Source organism: Musca vetustissima, unplaced genomic scaffold, assembly GCF_032173495.1.
Source record: "Musca vetustissima isolate MV318-11 ecotype Yass unplaced genomic scaffold, APGP_CSIRO_Mvet_v1 utg44252, whole genome shotgun sequence".
NCBI classification, from domain to species: domain Eukaryota; kingdom Metazoa; phylum Arthropoda; class Insecta; order Diptera; family Muscidae; genus Musca; species Musca vetustissima.
In genome coordinates, this window is record NW_026888622.1 from 12,620 (window position 1) to 33,644 (window position 21,025).

General features: G+C 34.2%; 6 non-coding genes across 6 annotated transcripts; 4 read left to right on the forward strand and 2 right to left on the reverse strand.

The window, feature by feature from the left end:
• Positions 1-627: 627 nt before the first annotated feature.
• Trnaq-cug (transfer RNA glutamine (anticodon CUG)) lies at positions 628-699 on the reverse strand. The gene has a single exon. It is a non-coding gene; the product is annotated as a tRNA-Gln (tRNA).
• A 1,842-nt stretch (positions 700-2,541) lies between these two features.
• On the forward strand, positions 2,542-2,613 carry Trnaq-uug (transfer RNA glutamine (anticodon UUG)). Its single transcript has one exon. It is a non-coding gene; the product is annotated as a tRNA-Gln (tRNA).
• A 3,880-nt stretch (positions 2,614-6,493) lies between these two features.
• Trnaq-uug (transfer RNA glutamine (anticodon UUG)) lies at positions 6,494-6,565 on the forward strand. Its single transcript has one exon. It is a non-coding gene; the product is annotated as a tRNA-Gln (tRNA).
• Positions 6,566-8,555: 1,990 nt separating this feature from the next.
• Trnaq-uug (transfer RNA glutamine (anticodon UUG)) lies at positions 8,556-8,627 on the forward strand. The gene has a single exon. It is a non-coding gene; the product is annotated as a tRNA-Gln (tRNA).
• A 277-nt stretch (positions 8,628-8,904) lies between these two features.
• On the forward strand, positions 8,905-8,976 carry Trnaq-uug (transfer RNA glutamine (anticodon UUG)). Its single transcript has one exon. It is a non-coding gene; the product is annotated as a tRNA-Gln (tRNA).
• Positions 8,977-18,706: 9,730 nt separating this feature from the next.
• Trnaq-uug (transfer RNA glutamine (anticodon UUG)) lies at positions 18,707-18,778 on the reverse strand. The gene has a single exon. It is a non-coding gene; the product is annotated as a tRNA-Gln (tRNA).
• Between the last annotated feature and the right edge of the window lie 2,247 nt (positions 18,779-21,025).

Below are 21,025 nucleotides of genomic sequence, written 5' to 3' on the forward strand. Positions count from 1 at the left end.
TTGGTGGAACATATCGTATAGAATTACTAGAGTTATCTCGGACATCCATATATCTCGGACATCTTTTAATCTTCCCTTCTATGTCGAAAGTAAATTTAATTTTAAAAATTAACGTTTTGTAAAGTGCCAGGATAATATATTTTAAAAGTCTACCCCTTATAAGGTCTCAGTAAAAAAATATTTTAGAAATCTACGCCTTGTAAGGTCTCGGGATAAAATTATTTTCAAAATCTAGCCGTTTAAGGCCTCGTGAAACAATATTTTAGAAATCTACGCCTTGTAAGGTCTCGGGAAAATAGTATTTTAGAAATCTACGCCTTGTAAGGTCTCGGGAAAATAGTATTTTAGAAATCTATGCCTTTTAAGGTCTCGGGAAAAAATATTTTAGAAATCTACGACTTGTAAGGTCTCGGAAAATAGTATTTTAGAAATCTACGACTTGTAAGGTCTCGGTAAAAAATTATTTTAAAAATGTACGCCTTGTAAGGTCTCAGGAAAACATTATTTTAATAATATACGCTTCGGAAGGTCTCAGGAAAAAATATTTTAAAACCGAATCTTCTGTTTCGTTTTGAATTTATTTGAAGTTGAGAATAAAATAATTATTAACTGAAATTTCCTGTTTCAAGGTTCTACCGAGATTTGAACTCGGATCGCTGGATTCAGAGTCCAGAGTGCTAACCATTACACCATAGAACCTTTATGAAATACGCTATGGGGTCTCTGATGCGTAGACAGAGGAGGCTTCATACAAGGATTTGTCAAAGGACACATGTTTAAGGGAATTTTTATAATTAGTTGGGTTCAGACTTCTTATCGGGATAGAATTATAAAATACAGTGAAAGTTACGAATTTTTTTATATGAGGTAGGTGATTGTGATTTTAGTTGGTCGCCGTTTTTGTCAAGCACATATAAATCAGACAAAAAATGCTGGTTTCTGGGGTCAGGGTATTTGGTGGGAGATCAATATATAGTACAGAGATATTTCGAAAAAATAGAGCGTATTTTCAACAAAGTTCGGAAATTTATATTGGCGTAGATTGACGAGACTAGCAAAACGCGGTGGATTCTAAAAATGGAAAAATTGAGATTTCGGAGGTCAGGGTATTTGGTGGGTGATATGATAAAGAGGTATTCCGAAAAAATAGAGCAATTGGTATTTTTATCAGTTTGGAATTTTATATTGACGAAAATTGAGGAGAGTAGCAAAATGCGATGAATTTTTTAGTTACATTATTGATAGATGGAAAAAGTTAAAGAATATAGTTTTGTAGGCAAAATCCAGTTCATTTTTTCCGGGAGTAGGTATTAGGAAATATTTCCAGGGAACCCACTAACTTTTAGTTGAGATCTCACGTCAGTTATGGAAACATGTTGTAAATGGGAAGGGAGCTGAAGAAATTGTAAGGAAATCAGACTTCGTTTGAGGATTTCTCTGAGGACATATTGGGCTAAGACTTCTTATCTGGGTAGATCCATAAAATACAGTGAAAGTTACGAATTTTTAATATAAGATAGGTAATGTGATAGAAGGAAGATACATATTTAAGATGTCAGGTTATTTGGTTGGATGTCATTCTACGTATAAGAGTCATTTCGAAAGAACGTTTTCCGTGGTCATGTATTAAATGAAATACTTTCAGTGGGGTAAGACATTCTAAACAAAGGATGGAGGCCATGAGCTTCTATTAGGTCATTTTGTAGTGTAATGGGTAGATTGGAAATTCCCAAGTATCATGGGTTTACAAAGAAGCTTCATCGAAGTTCTATGTCCTTAAGGACAGTTTCAATGCCTTCATCAGTCTCATTTTGAATCGATGATGCCGTCAATATGTAAACCATATCAAACTGTCACTCATTTTGAGTAAATCGATCGAAAGAAGGGGAAATGTACGTCATCTCGGAAGCAGATTCTCTTCGGAAATGGATCATCAAATGTTGTAGTTTCTAGTCAGAACTATGGCCGAGGGCAACTCTTAAACATAGTTTACTCAAATTTATCCACAAAAATTCTGAAAGGGCGCACATTTGGACGGTTCAACTGATCGAGAAATATTATAATGTGCACACAACTACCTGCCTTGACACTGAGTTCCTTAAGTACACCAATTAATCTCTCCACGTATGTAGCTAGGTCGTGTTAAATATTGTCCTCGCCCACGACATTTGGGCGCCACAAGTTCACACATTTAATTACCCTCATCTTGCGCTCGCATATTTCACACATATTTTTTCAAATGCTGTGAAATACCGAAACCTAAAAATAGTTCTCCACCAGAAAACTATATAAAATACACATTTGTATTGAAATTTTGAAAGATGTGAACAGCTGCAATCACCATATAATTGCTAGTCGTCTTTGGGTGGGGAAGCTAATTTTATAAATACATATTTCAACACTTCCAACATAAACATTAGCTGCTGAATATCTCTTTTTCCGAGCACGATACTTTGTTGCAATGTGTAAATATGAATTTTAATAATAATGAGGTGGTATGTAGGATTTGGATTTTCGAAAAAATTTAGTTTAAAAATAACCGGTTCTATGGTGTAATGGTTAGCACTCTGGACTTTGAATCCAGCGATCCGAGTTCAAATCTCGGTAGAACCTTAAAATACAGTGAAAGTTGCGAACTTTTTTAGGTGGGGAGGGTGGAAGTGCATGGAGGTGATGGTATCCTCCGGAGTTTGGTAGATAAAAATCGAATGGACATAAGATATTTCTGGAGTCAGGCGATTTGATGGACCATTCTTTCTCTAGGTATTGTGAAGAGTTGGAAGGATTTCTATGGAAACTACATTTTAAATTAAATAGGGAATTTTGCCCCATTAGGTCCTGAACGTCGTATATTTGCCCTTACAGTTTGCAAAATTTTAAAATACGATGAAAGTTGCGAACTATTGGTCTCGCGTAGGAGAAATGTTAATTGAAAACATTATATTTTAAGGTATTCAGAGGATTAAATTTAATCAAAAAAATCGATAGATCGGATTTTTTAAAATAAAATATGAAGTACTATCAAAGAAGAGATCTTCTAGAAATTCACGAAGTAAGAACTCAAATAGCTGGATGCATATTTTAAGTTAAATTAAAAAAAAAACTAAAATTCAGAGGGACCTCTTCGATCCTACTTATACTGAAGTTATGAAGGTACCTAAAAGTTTCATATACCCACAAAATTCCAGAAGCGGGATTTAAAAAAAAAAAAAAAATATAAGCTAATGTTCATTAAGAGCCATCCTCGAAAATCTAGTAATTCTATACGAAAGGTTACACCAAGATATTAACTTCGAAAAATATAAATTTGAAAGGTGTGCTATTTAAAAGAAATGGAATCGTTGAATTTCAAGTCCAAAAAGCTATACATATCCAAAGCCCTACATATATTCTGATAAACGAAAGGAGCGAATATCGATTCGGACCATTACCTTGTGGCAGGCAAGGTTCGCAATGTAGCAGCAAAGGTGCGATTTAATGTACCACGGAAACTCGACATCGAAAAGCTTCAAACGCAACAGATAGCCGAAGCCTACTTCGCTCGACTTACCCACTTGCTTGACGAAAGCACTTCTTGTCCCGATAATAGTATAGAAGCACAAGCAACACTTGGGTACCAAAAAATGTTAAAGAACGCAGCGTATAGGGCAATCATGCAGACAGTAGCAATACGTAATACGATGGCGAATTATCGGAGAAAAGAAGAGAAACGTCTTTTCAGAAAAAAGAACAGGAAAAACATGGGCGTGAACAAATCGAGATGTTAATGAGTTGGAATGAAGTCCGGAAATTTTACAAACGAGTAAAACACCAAGTCCGGAAATATTATCAACGAGTAAAAAACCAAACCGAAGGTTTTGGTGCAGGCACACCTTCCTGTAGATATAAAGAAGGAATCCTGGTGACAGATACAGACAGCGTGTTAAGCATCTGGAACCAAGCATGCAGAACCAATAAGAGATGGCGGTATAGAGTGTATACCACCTAGCCAAAATGAGGTCAGAATAGCAATCAATCGGATGAAGAATAATAAAGTAGGAGGTGCCGATGGGTTATCAGCCGAACTATTCAAGACTGGTAAGGAGCATGCACCAGCTGAGTAGTGCAATTTGGCTAGAGGAATGCATGCCCAATGATTGGAGGAATTAGTCTCCTTCCCATCGCATGCTATCCAGCGTGCTGTTTGAACGACTGAAGCCAATGGTCAATGACATTATTGAACATTACCAATGCGGCTTCAGGCCTGGCAAATCCACCTTTGACCAGATTTTCTCTCTGCGCCAGATACTAGAAAAGACCCACGAAAAAAACACAAAAACATATTCCCCTATTCTTCGACTATATAGCCGCATTCGATAGCCCTATCCGCTCAGAGGTGTTTAAGACCATGCCTGCGTTTGGCATTCTTGCAATTTTAATACGACTATTCAGGATAACATAAAGTTAAAGACAATTTGTCATCCTGCTGGAAAAGGTCATACGAGATGCAAATGTGAACTGGAATGGCACTCTGTGCACCAAACAATACATGTTCCACGCCTACGCCGACGACACCGATATGATAGGTCGAACATTGCGAGCGGTAACAGACACCTTTAACGAATTGAGAAGAAGTCCTCCAAAGTTGGACTGCCAGTAAATAACGAAAAGACCCGGTTGATGGTATCAACGCACAAGACGTCATTATACTCGGACTAACTGTGAAACTTGAAAACTACAGCTTCGAGGTAGTTAACGATTTTATATACCTCGGTACCGTCATAAACAAAACTAATAACATCAGCTTTGAAATCCGGAGGAGGCTTTGAAATCCGGAGGAGGCTTTGAAATCCAGAGGAATTGGCCAAAGATGCTACTATAGGCTGAGTAAGCAACTTAAAAGCAACCTCTCGCCAGACCATACTCGCACTCATCAAGACGCTTCTATTAGCCGTACTGTTGTATGGATCGGAAGAATGGGTGCTTGCACAAGCAGATGAGGCAGCTTTTGGAGTGTTTGAGAGAAAAATTCTCCGGAAGATCTATGGACCGATCAGTCGACGGAGAATACCGCCATCGAATGAACCATGAGCTTTACCATCTATTCTCGGACATCGACATAGCCAGACGTAGCGAGCTTCAGCGACTACATTGACTAGGATGAGAATGGATGAAGATGCCCCAGCTCAAAAAGCACATAAAAGCGAGCTAAGTGATGGTTCACGCAGAAGAGTACGGCCATGCATGAATCCGATCGAAAGATCAAGTAGACGACAATATCTCGAAAAATTGTCTTTCAAATCTTTTTGAAGCTTATGAAACAACCTTCTGCCATAAGTCAGCTAAGTATCCAAAGCCTTATTACATTCTACATTTCAGTAATTCTATACGAAATTGTTCATCCAAAATTTGAACTTCGATACTGGAGTTAAAAATTCAAGGAATACTAATCATATAAAATTATCTATTTATTTAACTTAATCATAAAAATGGACGTCCTAGATAACTCTAGTCGTACGAAAATACGACCATGAATTTAAATTCCAAAAGAATTTTGAATTTTAAAAATGTTTAATAAGTGTCTAATTTTATTCAAGAAACTTTAGTAATTCTATACGAAATTTAAACTTCGATGCTGTATTCAAAGTTCCGACTCCAAAGCCAAGCATATAAAATACTCCAGTTATTCCACATGCCCAAAAAGTTGGAGGTCCTAAATAATTCTGGTAATTCTATACGAAATGTTCCATCGAATTTTAAACTTTGATTGGTGGATTTAGAATTGAAAGTTCTAAGTTTACAAACAAGACGAGATAATTTTGAGTAATTTCATCAATATTTACCACTTTCAGAAACTAATCGACCCAAGTATAATTAAATTGCTGACAATAGAGACATAGTTGAAGATCTAATAATTCTATACTAAATGTTCTATCTAGTTTTGAACTCGAATTGTTGGATTTAGATTCCAGAGTGTAATCTAATTTTTAGCTGAAGCCTACAACTTGCTAAGCAGGGACATCTCAGATAACACTAGTAATTCTATACGAAATATTCCATCAATATTGATTGGAGATTTGAACTCGAAATGTTGGATTTACATTCCAGAGTGTAAACTAATTTTTAGAAGAAGCTGTAATTTGATCTTTCACATGAAGCTAACCTGCAACTTGCTAAGCAGATACATCTCAGAAACTCTAGTAATTCTATACGAAATATTCCATCGATATTAAAACTTTGATCGCAGATTTCCCAGAAACGACAAATTTGGAGAATTCCGCAACAATTTTCCAAAAGGAAGGTTTCTTTTGACCACTTTCTAAAACTAATGGTTACAAGTGCATTTATATACCTTTCATACTATGGAGGGTATAAAACAAAATTGAAAGTGGGTTTTGCAGAGGCTCTGGATGTTATTCTGAACTGTCCTCAATCATAACTGTATTCGAAAATCATATTTGTGATATTGTTATCTCACTTGAAATTGGCTACAAAACTCACCCCCTCAACGTACGGTTCTATGGTGTAATGGTTAGCACTCTGGACTTTGAATCCAGCGATCCGAGTTCAAATCTCGGTAGAACCTGAAAATAAAATTTTTGGTAATCATTTTTTTTTTGATTAATCTATAGATTTAGTTTGGCATTAATTAAATTGCCTTTTACAAAAAAAAAAGAAAAAATATATATATATCATTTACAGTGGCTTAATAAAGTACTCGGACAAACATTTAAGTAATATTGAATTCAATATTTTGCACATAGAAATAACTGAAAAGATAAAAAAAGTTGTTTCTATTTAAACTAATTTTACCGCTTATTAAAAGAACAAATTCAACAAAAAAATATTTTGTTTTTGTTGTTCTAATTTTATTAAAGTGATTTTAGTACTAAATGAAGCCTCAAAAAAGCAGTCGGACAGTTGGCAAGACTTGTGTTTATTTTAAAACAAATTGGGGGAATTCCCATTTTTGGTAGTAGTGTGCATTTGCAAAGATCATTCAAATGTGTATACTCCATAAAAACTAAAAAAAAATGTTTTTTTGCATTTTTTAATTAAAATTTGCCAAAATGTCAAAACCGAAGTCATACACATCTGAGGAAATAAGAAAAATCATTGTGAACAAATTTGAAGAAGGAAAAACGATGCGAGAGATTGCAGATTTAGTTGGAAGACCAAAATCCACAGTCCATTATGTGATTAAGAGGTATAAACAATCAAAATTTGTTGAAAATAAGCCTAAATCTGGAAGACCAAAATTATTCACCTGCTCGGACGAACGATGGATTGTCCAACAAGTAAAAAAATCCAAAAGTCAGTGCTCCAAACTAGCTAATGATATTTCTCAACGCATAAATAAAGACTGTAGTCAGAGACAGTCTGATTGGTACTGCGTAACAATGGCTTAATGGTAGAGTCGCTCGTAAAAAACCATATATTAATAGTGTCAATAAAAATAAACGCATAAATTTTGCCAAAAAATACAAATCCACGGATATTTCGTTCTGGAACAATGTCTTATTTACGGACGAAAGTAAATTTAATCTATTCAGATCTGATGGACAGTCCTATGTATGAAGAAAACCTAATGAAGAACTTTAAGAAAAAAAAACCTGAAAGCCACTGTTAAGCATGGAGGCGGTTCAATGCTAGTTTGGGGTTGCATGTCAGCGTCTGAAGTTGGAGAACTATGCATAATAGATGGCATTATGGATCAACTGAAATATTTATCCATTTTGAAACAAAATTTGCGTTCGAGTGTTGAAAAATTAGGTATAGACACATTTCAGTTCTACCAGGATAACGACCCGAAACACAAGGCTCATACTGTGCGCATGTGCTTGAACGCCACCACAGTCCTCGGATCTTAACGTTATAGAGCATTTATGGGCACATTTAGAAAATCAGCTGAAAAAATATACGATTTCCAATAAAAAAGACCTCGAAAAGACCATAAAGGACGAATGGGAGAAAATTGATCCTTCTGTTTGCAGAAACCTGGTAGAATCCATGCCAAGAAGATTGGAGCCAGTTATCAAAGGAAAATGACTTCCTACTAAGTATTAAATGCTATTATAATTAGTTTAAGATAAATGTATTTAAAGTGTCCGACTACTTTTTTAGTGCTCATTTTTATAATATAAATGAATTTTATTGTTTTTTTGTTTATAAATGAATTCTAAATAAATTTTGTTTTGCTTTTTAATTTTTAATATTTTTCAAAAAATTTTTAACACTCAAAACATTAAAGTCGAAATATATTTAATGTTTGTCCGACTACTTTATTGAGCCACTGTAAATACTGCGTTTTCTTTAAAACCTCTTTAACCGTATGCCTATTCACAGGTATTCGTCTAATTCATTGTTAACCCATTCAGGTAGTATGGAAATACATATTACACAATGAATGTATTCAAAAGTGATGCAGCAAGGGGCTTTTATGGTATTATCTTAATTCGAATATATTATAATAAAATTTTCAAATAAAACAGATGATTTCGAAATTCAATATTTTTTACATTGAATTATAAAAGAACTCATATTGGATTGAAATCGATCAACCCCTTCGAATATACGGTTCTATGGTGTAATGGTTAGCACTCTGGACTTTGAATCCAGCGATCCGAGTTCAAATCTCGGTAGAACCTGTCGCAAACAAAAATTTTGTTAACCGATGTGGTCGCGTGTGATTACAAAATAAAACTATATTTGTAACCGACCATAAAAAAGTCGAAGAAATATGAATATGTGAATAAATTATAATATGAATGTGTTTATGTTAATTGATTAACATATGAATTAATTAAGTGTGTTAATGGTGCAAAGAAGTGGTTTTGCAGATTTAAATTAATTTATTAATTTTTGCATAATTTTTGAGCCATTTTTTTAAATTGAATAAAATGTATTTTTCCGTAACGGTTATGAGGTTCTATGGTGTAATGGTTAGCACTCTGGACTTTGAATCCAGCGATCCGAGTTCAAATCTCGGTAGAACCTGTGTAAAATCTATGTTTTTAAAATCGAATTGGAAATTTCATAAATAAGATGATGAAAAATAATATTATTCTGAAAGAAAAAAGTTTCTAGAAAGTATTAAAAAGTTGTGGTAAATAATATCAGTTCTTGTAGAAATTTCATGTTGCGATCGATCTTTCGACAGAATGTGGATCTAAATTATGACGAGGGTTGTGGTTGTGGAGAGGAAATGTCTGTGTGTGTGTCTTTTTTTGGGTACAATAGGTTTTGTCGGTGTGTGTGTTTTTGCGATTTTCAAATATGCTTTAATTTAATATACCCTGCTGTTACGAAATTTTGCATTTAGGTTCGTTTCGGCCAAAAATTACAAATATAGCCTTTGTTAATGATCGGTTAATATTTGGGGAATGGAGCACATATATATTTTCGTCCGGTTTTATTGAAATGTTGCACAAAATTCTCAATATTTGTCCGATTGCTACAAAATGTTGCCAAGCGTTCTGAATTATGGCCAGACTATAATATGCAAAGTTTTGTTAAAATCAATTCAGAATTATATATATCCCCCATATATAGTCTCGTCCGATTTTATGTAAATGGTGCACCGAACTCCCAAGATTTTTCCGATTGGGACACAATTTTGCACAGCGTACTGAATTAGATCCATATTGATGTCTGCGATGTTTTGTTAAAATCGGTTAAAATTCAGATATAGCTCCCATATATAGTTTCGTCTGATTTTATATAAATGGTGCACCTAACTTTGATGGTCGTAGAAAATCCCCTGGGCTAATCGGATATTTTCTTATTTGTTGTGAATTTTGTGGAATGCGGATTAGTGGACAATGTCCATATTTTGGAGAAATGTTCTGATGTTTTTACACACAACCACAGATTGGGAAAGAAACAGGTTTTCCCTAGATAAAATAAATAAAATGAATTTAAATTTAATATTTTTATATATTAATTTTGTTTTTTTTTTTGCTTGTAACTCATCGAAATAATCATTTCCGACCCTATAAAATATATATATTTTTGATCAGCGATCTAAGCATGTCCTTTTTTCCGCCTGTTGTAATCACTCTAGCGTCGAAACGAATTAAGATAGATCAGTAAAATTTTAATTTTTGTCTGCAGGCAGATCATGTTCAAAGATGGGCTATATCGTTTCAGGTTTTGGCGTAGCTCCCATATAAGGGTACCCCTCAATTTTCGTTATTTTGGGGTACTTGAGCGCGTTTTACAACCGAACGCGCTGAAATTTGTTGCATTGGGTTCTTATTGGATACCAAATTTCTCCACTAAAAATTATAAATATAGGTCCACTTTTTCTGGTAGCCCCCATATAACGGTACCCCCGGTATTGTGAGGTTCTTGAGAGTTCATAGAAAATCTCTCCATTAAAATTATTAATATTGGCCCACATTTTCTGGTAGACCCCATATAACGGTACCCGCAAATTTTCAGTATTTTGGAGTTTTTAGCGCGCTTTTCAACCGAATTCGCTAAAATTTTGTACACTGGATTCTTATTGGGTATCAAATCTCTCCATTAAAAATAATAAATATAGATTCACTTTTTATGATAGCTCCATATAACGGCACCCCCAATTTTCAGTTGTTTTTTTTGGGGTTTTGTCCGAATTTTTTCACCGAATTGGCTGTAATTTAGTACTTTGAGTTGTTATACGGTAGCAAATCTCTTCACAAAAAATTATAAATATAGGTAAATTTTTTCGGGTAGCCCCAATATAAGGGTACCACCATTTTTGGTTTTTTGGTGTTCTTGAGCGCCTTTTTCAACCGAATTCTCTTAAATTTTTGTAGTCGTAACAAATATCCCCACCCAAAATTATTAATATTCAACCCCTATTAGGTATAGTCCCCATATAAGTCCCGTTTTATATTAAAATAGTTATGTGATTTGTTCGGTGGGTTGGGGTTGTCCCCCCATTCTATTCTGCCATATTATGGGGGGTAGTCGTTACTGTGAATAGTCCGTTTTTACCCTACATAGACGATTTAGCCAATTGTTGTAATCATTCAGCCTTCTAAAGATATCATGATAAAAAACTCAACCCTGACAATAATGAAATATTTCGGCAGGCATTTAAGCATCTCCTCCATATAATAATAGAGTAACTTCGGGTAATGTGGACCATGCGTCAAATGTGGACCACCCCCCATATCTAAGAAAATGCTTGAAATAGTCAATGCCGCCTTGACATATATGTTTTCCTTATTAGTAAAAACAAACATCAAAATTTGGTTTTAATAAATAATTGCAATGTTGAAAATGTAGTAGTAGAAAATGTAGCTCTGACTGTAAAAATGTGATTTTAAATTTTTTTACCACAATAGCCGAACGTTTTTGCAAAATAGTCGAATACTTTGTTTTTCTCGAATATTAAGAAGTTATGTGTTTTTTCTTGTTTTCTTTAACAAAAATATACGTTTAGCTGTAATTATAATCGGCGATTTTAAAGTTTTATTAATTTTTGAAACCGATAATTATTTCTAAATAAAAATATTCAATGTCGGGTAATGTGGACCACTATAAAAAAGTGGGACCTTTTCATGAGGACGAGTTAGAAACGTGGGTGCATTTAATATGCGATGAGGCATTCTATCCTCTGAAAACTTGATATGCGAAATTATAGGTGCTTCGGTTGGATAATGAAGCAAGGACCTTCAAAATACCGCAAATGGGGTGGTACCCTTAAATGGGGGCTATTCCAAAACATATTCATTGTTACCCAAGAGTGTAATAAATTGAAATTTATCACAACCAAATCACAACCTACCTTTAACTTACTGATACTCATTACCCACACATACTGGTCCACAATACACGCCAAGTTATTTTTATTTCCAGCTTAGAGTTTTTTGAAATATAATGCTATAACATTTTTATAGACACATATATATAATTTTTGACCTGGAATATATTTAGCCAACAAATCTACTGTGTTGTGAAAACAATTTGTTTTCAGTTTTTACCGTTGCTACGCCCACAATATCAAAAAAGAAAATGGTGGTCCACATTACCCGAAGTTACACTACCTCCTTAAAGAAAGAATTAAGATTGACATATACCGGTCATTAATTAGGCATAGCCCTCGTATTATGACAATCCCAAATATTCGCTACTGTAATCAATATTGGTCCCCCTTTAGGCATAGCCTCATATTACAAAGTTTGTAATCTACTTTACAGTATTTTGAGGATTTTATACTCTACCATGCGTTATTAGTATTAGTCCATGTTTTGCTGCTTTCAGATTTTAGGAAAAATCTCCATAAAAAATTGCTGAAATTTGAATTTGGTGTACATAATGGTTTACATAAATCCGTTTGTAGAATTATCGGTATAGGTTTACATTTTGGTATTTTCCCTATATTTTCCTTTCAATTATCTGTCAGTATACCTTTGGTGGAGGATATCCAAAGTTCTGTTATCTGACGCTGTAGTAATCATTCTACCGGCGGAGGATATAGAATGAATTACAAGAGCCCGATTTTCGGTATTTTTAATATTTAGCGTAAAGGAAGTTATTGTGAAATGTTAGATTTGAAATTGAAATATGGCAGTCCTCAATTAGGCATATCAGCTCATATAATGATAACTACAAATGTTCGGTAATTCCTACACGATGTAATCAATATTGCTTCCGCTTTAGGTATAGCCCTCAGAGACGTGCCCATACAAATTTTTTCTGCAATGACAATTTCCACCCAACCCCCCGAAATAAAACCACGGTACGTTGGCTGATGGCCTCATATAACTCTGCCCCCTAAATTGCATTATTTTGGGGATGTTCCACCTTTGGTGATTTTAGGAAAAATCTCCATTAAAAATTGCTGAAATTTGTATTTTAATTTCAAGTACCTGTCAGTATACCTATGGTATGTATATATATATACATTTCTATTTCAAAGTATTTTGGTATAGAAATGTATATGTCATGGAAAAGGCTGCGTCCGAAATTTCAGATAATGTGTACTTGGTGGTAACTTTAGGAAACTAGTCTAATGATCAATGTAGGCCTCGATGATATATTTCAAAAGTTTAGCTTCAACCGTCTCAATGACAGCAATTTTATATCCAATGAGCAATTATTTACACATTAATATCGACCGATAATCATTATGATTCCGTCCTCAGAAAAAATTTCCTATGTACAATTCTGTGATATTTGAAAAGCCATGTCTTTTAATGTCCTAACTAATAAAAATAGCCATTAATATTCTACCGATGCCTGTTAAATAAATAATAATATTTCTTCTTAGCTGTACCACTACTTTGAACTTCCTTAGGGCCCTCTCAAGTCCATTTGTATTTGCCAATATATCTTTATAAAGTTTCGAGCTGAATTATAATACATATTAATGATATAATTAATTTTTTAACAAATGTTTTGTACGCATGTTGCTTTTTAAGCAGCTTAAATATATTATTGCGCCTGAAAGTATGCAATGAATTTGTATATGTATAGGCAAGAAACGAATACACAGTATAACAGTTTAATTTGTCAATTGATTGATGAAAAGCACACGGTTTGCAGATTTGTATCTATTTATTATTATTTTTTTGAATACGATAATAGACTTTTATGAAAATATATGTAAATATAATACATCGTTTGGATATATTGAATACTTAAATGTATTTAAAAGTTCTTAAGGCTGCCACAACATTTTGCTATATGTCTGTCTACCATTGTGCTATTCTCGAAACTTTTTGCTGATATTCCGAAAATATAATAATGCCTAACATTTTGTTTAAATTAAATATTTGCAACAGGTATTGAATTCCATTCCATTGTGCTGTCAGTTTTGTTTTCATAGAAATAAACTTTATATTTTATTTCCATGTTGCAATAATTAATTATTTATGAGCACAGTGGTTATAGGTCATAAAAATAAAACATTAAAAAAAATATTGTTTAAAAAATCCACGCATTCTATAGACCCTTGACAAAATATTGTCTAAAAAATCCACGCCTTACATAGACCCTTGACAAAATATTGTTTAAAAAATCCACCCCTTTTATAGACCCTTGACAAAATATTGTTTAAAAAATCCACCCCTTTTATAGACCTTTAAACAAATATTGTCTAAAAAAACCTCGCCTTCTATAGACCCTTGACAAAATATTGTCTAAAAAATCCACGCATTCTATAAACCCTTGACAAAATATTGTCTAAAAAATCCACGCCTTATATAGACCCTTGACAAAATATTGTTTAAAAACTCCACGCCTTACATAGACCCTTGACAAAATATTGTTTAAAAAATCCACCCCTTTTATAGAACCTTGACAAAATATTGTTTAAAAAATCCACCCCTTTTATAGACCTTTAAACAAATATTGTCTAAAAAATCCACCCCTTTTATAGAACCTTGACAAAATATTGTTTAAAAAATCCACCCCTTTTATAGACCTTTAAACAAATATTGTCTAAAAAAACCTCGCCTTCTATAGACCCTTGATAAAATATTGTTTTAAAAATACAGGCCTTCTATAGACCCTTGACAAAATAATGTTTGAAAAATCCAGGCCTTCTATAGACCCTTGACAAAATATTGTTTTAAAAATACAGGCCTTCTATAGACCCTTGATAAAATATTGTTTTAAAAATACAGGCCTTCTATAGACCCTTGACAAAATATTGTTTGAAAAATGCACGCCTTCTATAGACCCTTAAAAATCCACGCCTTTGATAGGCCTTGAAAAATTATTCTTTAATAAATCCACGCCTTTGATAGGCCTTGAAAAATTATTCTTTAATAAATCCACGCCTTTGATAGGCCTTGAAAAAAATATTCTTTAATAAATCCACGCCTTGGATAGGCCTTGAAAAAATATTCTTTAAAAAATCCACGCCTTGTATACACCCTCGAAAAAAGTATTCTTTAATAAATCCACGCCTGGAATAGGCCTTGAAAAAAATATTCTTTAATAAATCCACGCCTGGAATAGGCCTTGAAAAAAATATTCTTTAATAAATCCACGCCTTGGATAGGCCTTGAAAAAATACTCTTTAAAAAATCCACGCCTTCTATAGACCCTTGAAAAAATATTCTTTAAAAAATCCACGCCTTCTATAGACCCTTGAAAAAATATTCTTTAAAAAATCCACGCCTTGTATATACCCTTGAAAAAAGTATTCTTTAATAAATAAATCTAGGCCTTGAAAAAATATTCTTTAAAAAATCCACGCCTTGGATAGGCCTTGAAAAAATATTCTTTAAAAAATCCACGCCTGGAATAGGCCTTGAAAAAAATATTCTTTAATAAATCCACGCCTTGGATAGGCCTTGAAAAAATACTCTTTAAAAAATCCACGCCTTCTATAGACCCTTGAAAAAATATTCTTTAAAAAATCCACGCCTTCTATAGACCCTTGAAAAAATATTCTTTAAAAAATCCACGCCTTGTATAGACCCTTGAAAAAATATTCTTTAAAAAATCCGCGCCTTACATAGACCCTTGACAAAATATTGTTTAAAAAATCCACCTCTTTTATAGACCCTTAAAATATTGTTTAAAAAATCCATCCCTTTTATAGACCTTTAAACAACTATTGTCTAAAAAAACCTCGCCTTCTATAGACCCTTGATAAAATATTGTTTTAAAAATACAGGCCTTCTATAGACCCTTGACAAAATATTGTTTGAAAAATGCACACCTTCTATAGACCCTTAAAAATCCACGCCTTTGATAGGCCTTGAAAAATTATTCTTTAATAAATCCACGCCTTTGATAGGCCTTGAAAAATTATTCTTTAATAAATCCACGCCTTTGATAGGCCTTGAAAAATTATTCTTTAATAAATCCACGCCTTTGATAGGCCTTGAAAAAAATATTCTTTAATAAATCCACGCCTTGGATAGGCCTTGAAAAAATATTCTTTAAAAAATCCACGCCTTGTATACACCCTTGAAAAAAGTATTCTTTAATAAATCCACGCCTGGAATAGGCCTTGAAAAAAATATTCTTTAATAAATCCACGCCTTGGATAGGCCTTGAAAAAATACTCTTTAAAAAATCCACGCCTTCTATAGACCCTTGAAAAAATATTCTTTAAAAAATCCACGCCTTGTGATGGCCCTTGAAAAAATACTCTTTAAAAAATCCACGCCTTCTATAGACCCTTGAAAAAATATTCTTTAAAAAATCCACGCCTTCTATAGACCCTTGAAAAAATATTCTTTAAAAAATCCACGCCTTGTATAGACCCTTGAAAAAATATTCTTTAAAAAATCCACGCCTTGGAGAGGCCTTGAAAAAATTTTCTTTAATAAATCCACGCCTTGGATAGACCCTTGAAAAAAATAATCTTTAAAAAGTCCATCCATGGTAGTCCCTGAAAAAAATTATTTAAAAAATCGACGCCTTGGATAGGCATTGAAAAAATATTCCTTTATAAATATACGCCTGGAATCCACTGTGCATCGATTTTATAGTAAATATATATTTTTAACATACTTCCAGCTGCATAGTTTCGAATAATAAACTCCTTACATTATTTTCATTCATTAATTAGCTTCCTATTGCCATCAAATGAATTTTAAAGTGTTTTAGATTACCCAACCATAGTAGAGAGTGGCAGAGGCTATAGCCTCGAACTATGATGGTCATAAACTGCACGTAATTTGCAACATGTTGCATAGTCATCTAAGTGGAATATAAACACACACACAATATTAAAAACTGGACAAATAGACAGATGGACCTCGATATCGAGGTCCAGGGCTTCTTAAGGATAAATATCATGGAGGATGGGTGGGGGTAATTTATCCAATTTTTGGAAATATGTTCTTTTTTTAAGTTGAGTTCCTCTATGCATAGGTTCCACTGTATACCTATGTATACATCTAGTAGGACAATACATAAATATTGTATTCACTATCTCACTATGTAAATTTTAAACAATGGCTTGCTAATTTATCACGTTCCAACATAATAATTATAATGAATAGGAAGAGGAGCATGATGTATGAGGAGGACATGGGAAAGTAAACTAATTCGATATTAACACTAGAACGCCGAAGGCAGTCATTTTGACCGCTTTCCAATTTCAAATAAAAAAGCAACTGTGCACTTAATGACACTTTTTTTAAAATATGGTGACTTTTTGTATCTCATACAATTACGTTTATTATAAAAAAATCACCAAATTTAAAATAAAAGTGTCATTAAATACACAGTTGCTTTTGTACTTGAAATTGGAAAGCGGTCAAAATGACCGCCTTCGGCGTTCTAGTGTTAAATAGAAGACAACTTAAAATATTGAAAAGATATTCTTTAATAAATCCAAGCCTCAGTTGGCCCTTGAAAAATATTCTTTAATAAATCCAAGCCTCAGTTGGCCCTTGAAAAATATTCTTTAATAAATCCAAGCCTCAGTTGGCCCTTGAAAAAATATTCTTTAATAAATCCAAGCCTCAGTTGGCCCTTGAAAAATATTCTTTAATAAATCCAAGCCTCAGTTGGCCCTTGAAAAATATTCTTTAATAAATCCAAGCCTCAGTTGGCCCTTGAAAAATATTCTTTAATAAATCCAAGCCTCAGTTGGCCCTTGAAAAATATTCTTTAATAAATCCAAGCCTCAGTTGGCCCTTGAAAAATATTCTTTAATAAATCCAAGCCTCAGTTGGCCCTTGAAAAATATTCTTTAATAAATCCAAGCCTCCTACAGACCCTTGAAAAAATATTCTTTAATAAATCCAAGCCTCCTATAGACCCTTGAAAAAATATTCTTTAATAAATCCACGCCTCCTATAGACCCTTGAAAAAATATTCTTAAATAAATCCTCTGAAAAAATGATTTAAAAAATCCACGCCTCTTGTAGACCTCTGAAAAATTATTTAAAAAATCCACGCCTCTTGTAGACCTCTGAAAAAATGATTTAAAAAATCCACGCCTCTTGTAGACCTCTGAAAAAATGATTTAAAAAATCCACGCCTCTTGTAGACCTCTGAAAAAATGATTTAAAAATTCCACGCCTCTTGTAGACCTCTGAAAAAATGATTTAAAAAATCCACGCCTCTTGTAGACCTCTGAAAAAATGATTTAAAAAATCCACGCCTCTTGTAGACCTCTGAAAAAATGATTTAAAAAATCCACGCCTCTTGTAGACCTCTGAAAAAATGATTTAAAAAATCCACTCCTCTTGTAGACCTCTGAAAAAATGATTTAAAAAAACCACGCCTCTTGTAGGCATCTGAAAAAATGATTTAAAAAAACCACGCCTCTTGTAGACCTCTGAAAAAATGATTTAAAAAATCCACGCCTCTTGTAGACCTCTGAAAAAATGATTTAAAAAATCCACGCCTCTTGTAGACCTCTGAAAAAATGATTCAAAAAATCCACGCCTCTTGTAGACCTCTGAAAAAATGATTTAAAAACTCCACGCCTCTTGTAGACCCCTGAAAAAATGATTTAAAAAATCCACGCCTCTTGTAGACCTCTGAAAAAATGATTTAAAAAATCCACGCCTCTTGTAGACCTCTAAAAAATGATTTAAAAAATCCACGCCTCTTGTAGACCTCTGAAAAATGATTTAAAAAATTCACGCCTCTTGTAGACCCCTAAAAAATTCTTTAAAAAGTCCAGGCCTCTTGTAAACCCATGAAAAAAATTATTTAAAAAATCCACGCCTCTTGTAGACACCTGAAAAAAATATTTAAAAAAAATCCATCAAAACAAAATATGTTTTTTACCGTACAGGATTTAGTGGTAGAAAGGTTCTACCGAGATTTGAACTCGGATCGCTGGATTCAAAGTCCAGAGTGCTAACCATTACACCATAGAACCGTGGCAATATTTTGAAAATGTTCGGTGCTGCACATTTTGCTGTATTTCGAAATAGATAAGAAAAAAATGTATAGATATAGTGATCGGTGATTAGTGTAGTGTGTGTGTGGGTTACCATAGGTGTGCCACTATAAAAATGGGGGATTGGTATACATTTTCAAATAATCTGAAAATAGATTTTGTTGTACAATATAGCACCTAGTTAGATCGCCGGTGGCAACGAAGTGTGGAGATACACAAATGTTTTATTAAAAATCATAAAGGCCTATACGAGGCGTGGATTTATTAAAGAATATTTTTTCAAGGGTCTATACAAGGCGTGGATTTATTAAAGAATATTTTTTCAAGGGTCTATACAAGGCGTGGATTTATTAAAGAGTAATATCAGCTGAACAAATAGCCTTTAACCTCCGTAGAACTAATAAACCCCGACCATTTGTAGTAATATTTAGGTGTATGTACATTGGAGGTATATTGAACCATTGTGTGGCCATATGTTATGACTAGCCATAGTAACCAGCAGCAGCAGTTCCAACCAAATAGACAGCATCAAACCATTTGGTTGAATGCCAAACCTTTATTTTTTAAAACTGCAGGCAGTCAAACAGTTTTCGACTGCAAACAATTACAAATGTAAACGAAAATGAAAACTTTTATTAAAATGCATACTAACATACACATAGACATATGTACTTACATACACATATGGAGATGTTGCAAATATCCCAGTGATAGTCCATTAAAGACTTCACTCTCGATGAAAACTAAAAACAAATATGGAAAAGTGGGTGGTCCAGCCCTCCGAAAAACTAGTCTTCATGGAAGAGGAAGTGCATTAAAAAAACCAAGTCCGGGAAAAATCAATTAAAAACAATTGCTGCAATACGATTTGAAAATCTAGATAAACAGAATACAATTTAGTTTTTTTTTTTAATTAAACAATTTTTTTGGAATATCTCCTTTGTAGCCATGGAAAAAATTATTTAAAAAATCCACGCCTTATGGGTGGCTTCGGTGGCGTAGGGGATGGTAGATACAAAGCAACGGCTCTGATTGGCTTTAACATGGCGAAGTCCAGGTTTATCTTGGTCCCTCTTTCATCTCAATTGTGGACTCTGACCTCCCCGTGGTGCCACCTGGGGTAGCTATTTTCATCATCCGATGAAATAGTGAGCTAATATGTGCCGCGAGTTTACCCATAAGAACTATAAAAAATGGGTTGAGGCGTCGGGTTAGTTGGCCACACTAGGAAATCCCCTCCTACTATGCAATGTTAGCGACCCCCGCAAACGTGTAAAAGACCACGATCTGCGAATCTGCGCTTGGAATGTGAGCGCGTTGTACAGAATAGGCGCAGTTCTCGCTTTGGCGGATGTTCTAAAGAAGTACAAAGCCGATATTATTGCCTTACAGGAAATGCGATGGAAAGGGACAGGCGTAAGTAAATCAGACGATTACGCACTGTATTACAGCTGCCATGAAACTAGACATGAATTTGTCTGCGGATTTATGGGTAATAGGAGAATAAAAGACCTCGTCTCCAGATTCTCTCCAGTAGATGAGTGAATTGCTATAATCCGTATAAAAGCGATGTTCTTCTAAATCAGTCTTATTTGCGCCCATTCTCCGACCGAAGATAAAGATGAACAGACCAAAGACATATTTTACATATTTATTTAATGCGAAAATCGGAAGGGAAAATATCTTTGGTCCCACCGTTGGAAAATTCAGCTTTCATGAAGAAACATCCGACTACGGCATAAGGTTGATTGACTTCGCGGCGGCAAAAACATGGTAATTAGCAGCACCAGATTCAAGCATCCCGATATACACAAGGTCACTTGGATTTTTCCTGATCGAACAACGAGAAATGAAATCTATCATGCTGTGATAGACAGAAGGCATTCATCCAGTGTTTTAGACGTCCGATCGATCCGAGGAGCGAATATCGATACGGACCATTACCCTGTGGCAGCCAAGGTACGCACCCGTCTTAATGTAGCAGCAAAGGTGCGATCTAACACAACACGGAAACTCGAGGTGGAAAAGCTGTAAACACAACAGGTAGCCGAGGTCTACTCCGCTCAACTTACCAACTTTCTAGAAGAAAGCACTTCTTGTCCCGATAACAGTATAGAAGTACAATGGCATATAATTGCCCACTCCCTACAAACTGCAGCAAAGGCAACACTTGGGTACAAAAGACCACCATCAAGAAATCCGTGGTACGATCAGGGGTGTCGTAAT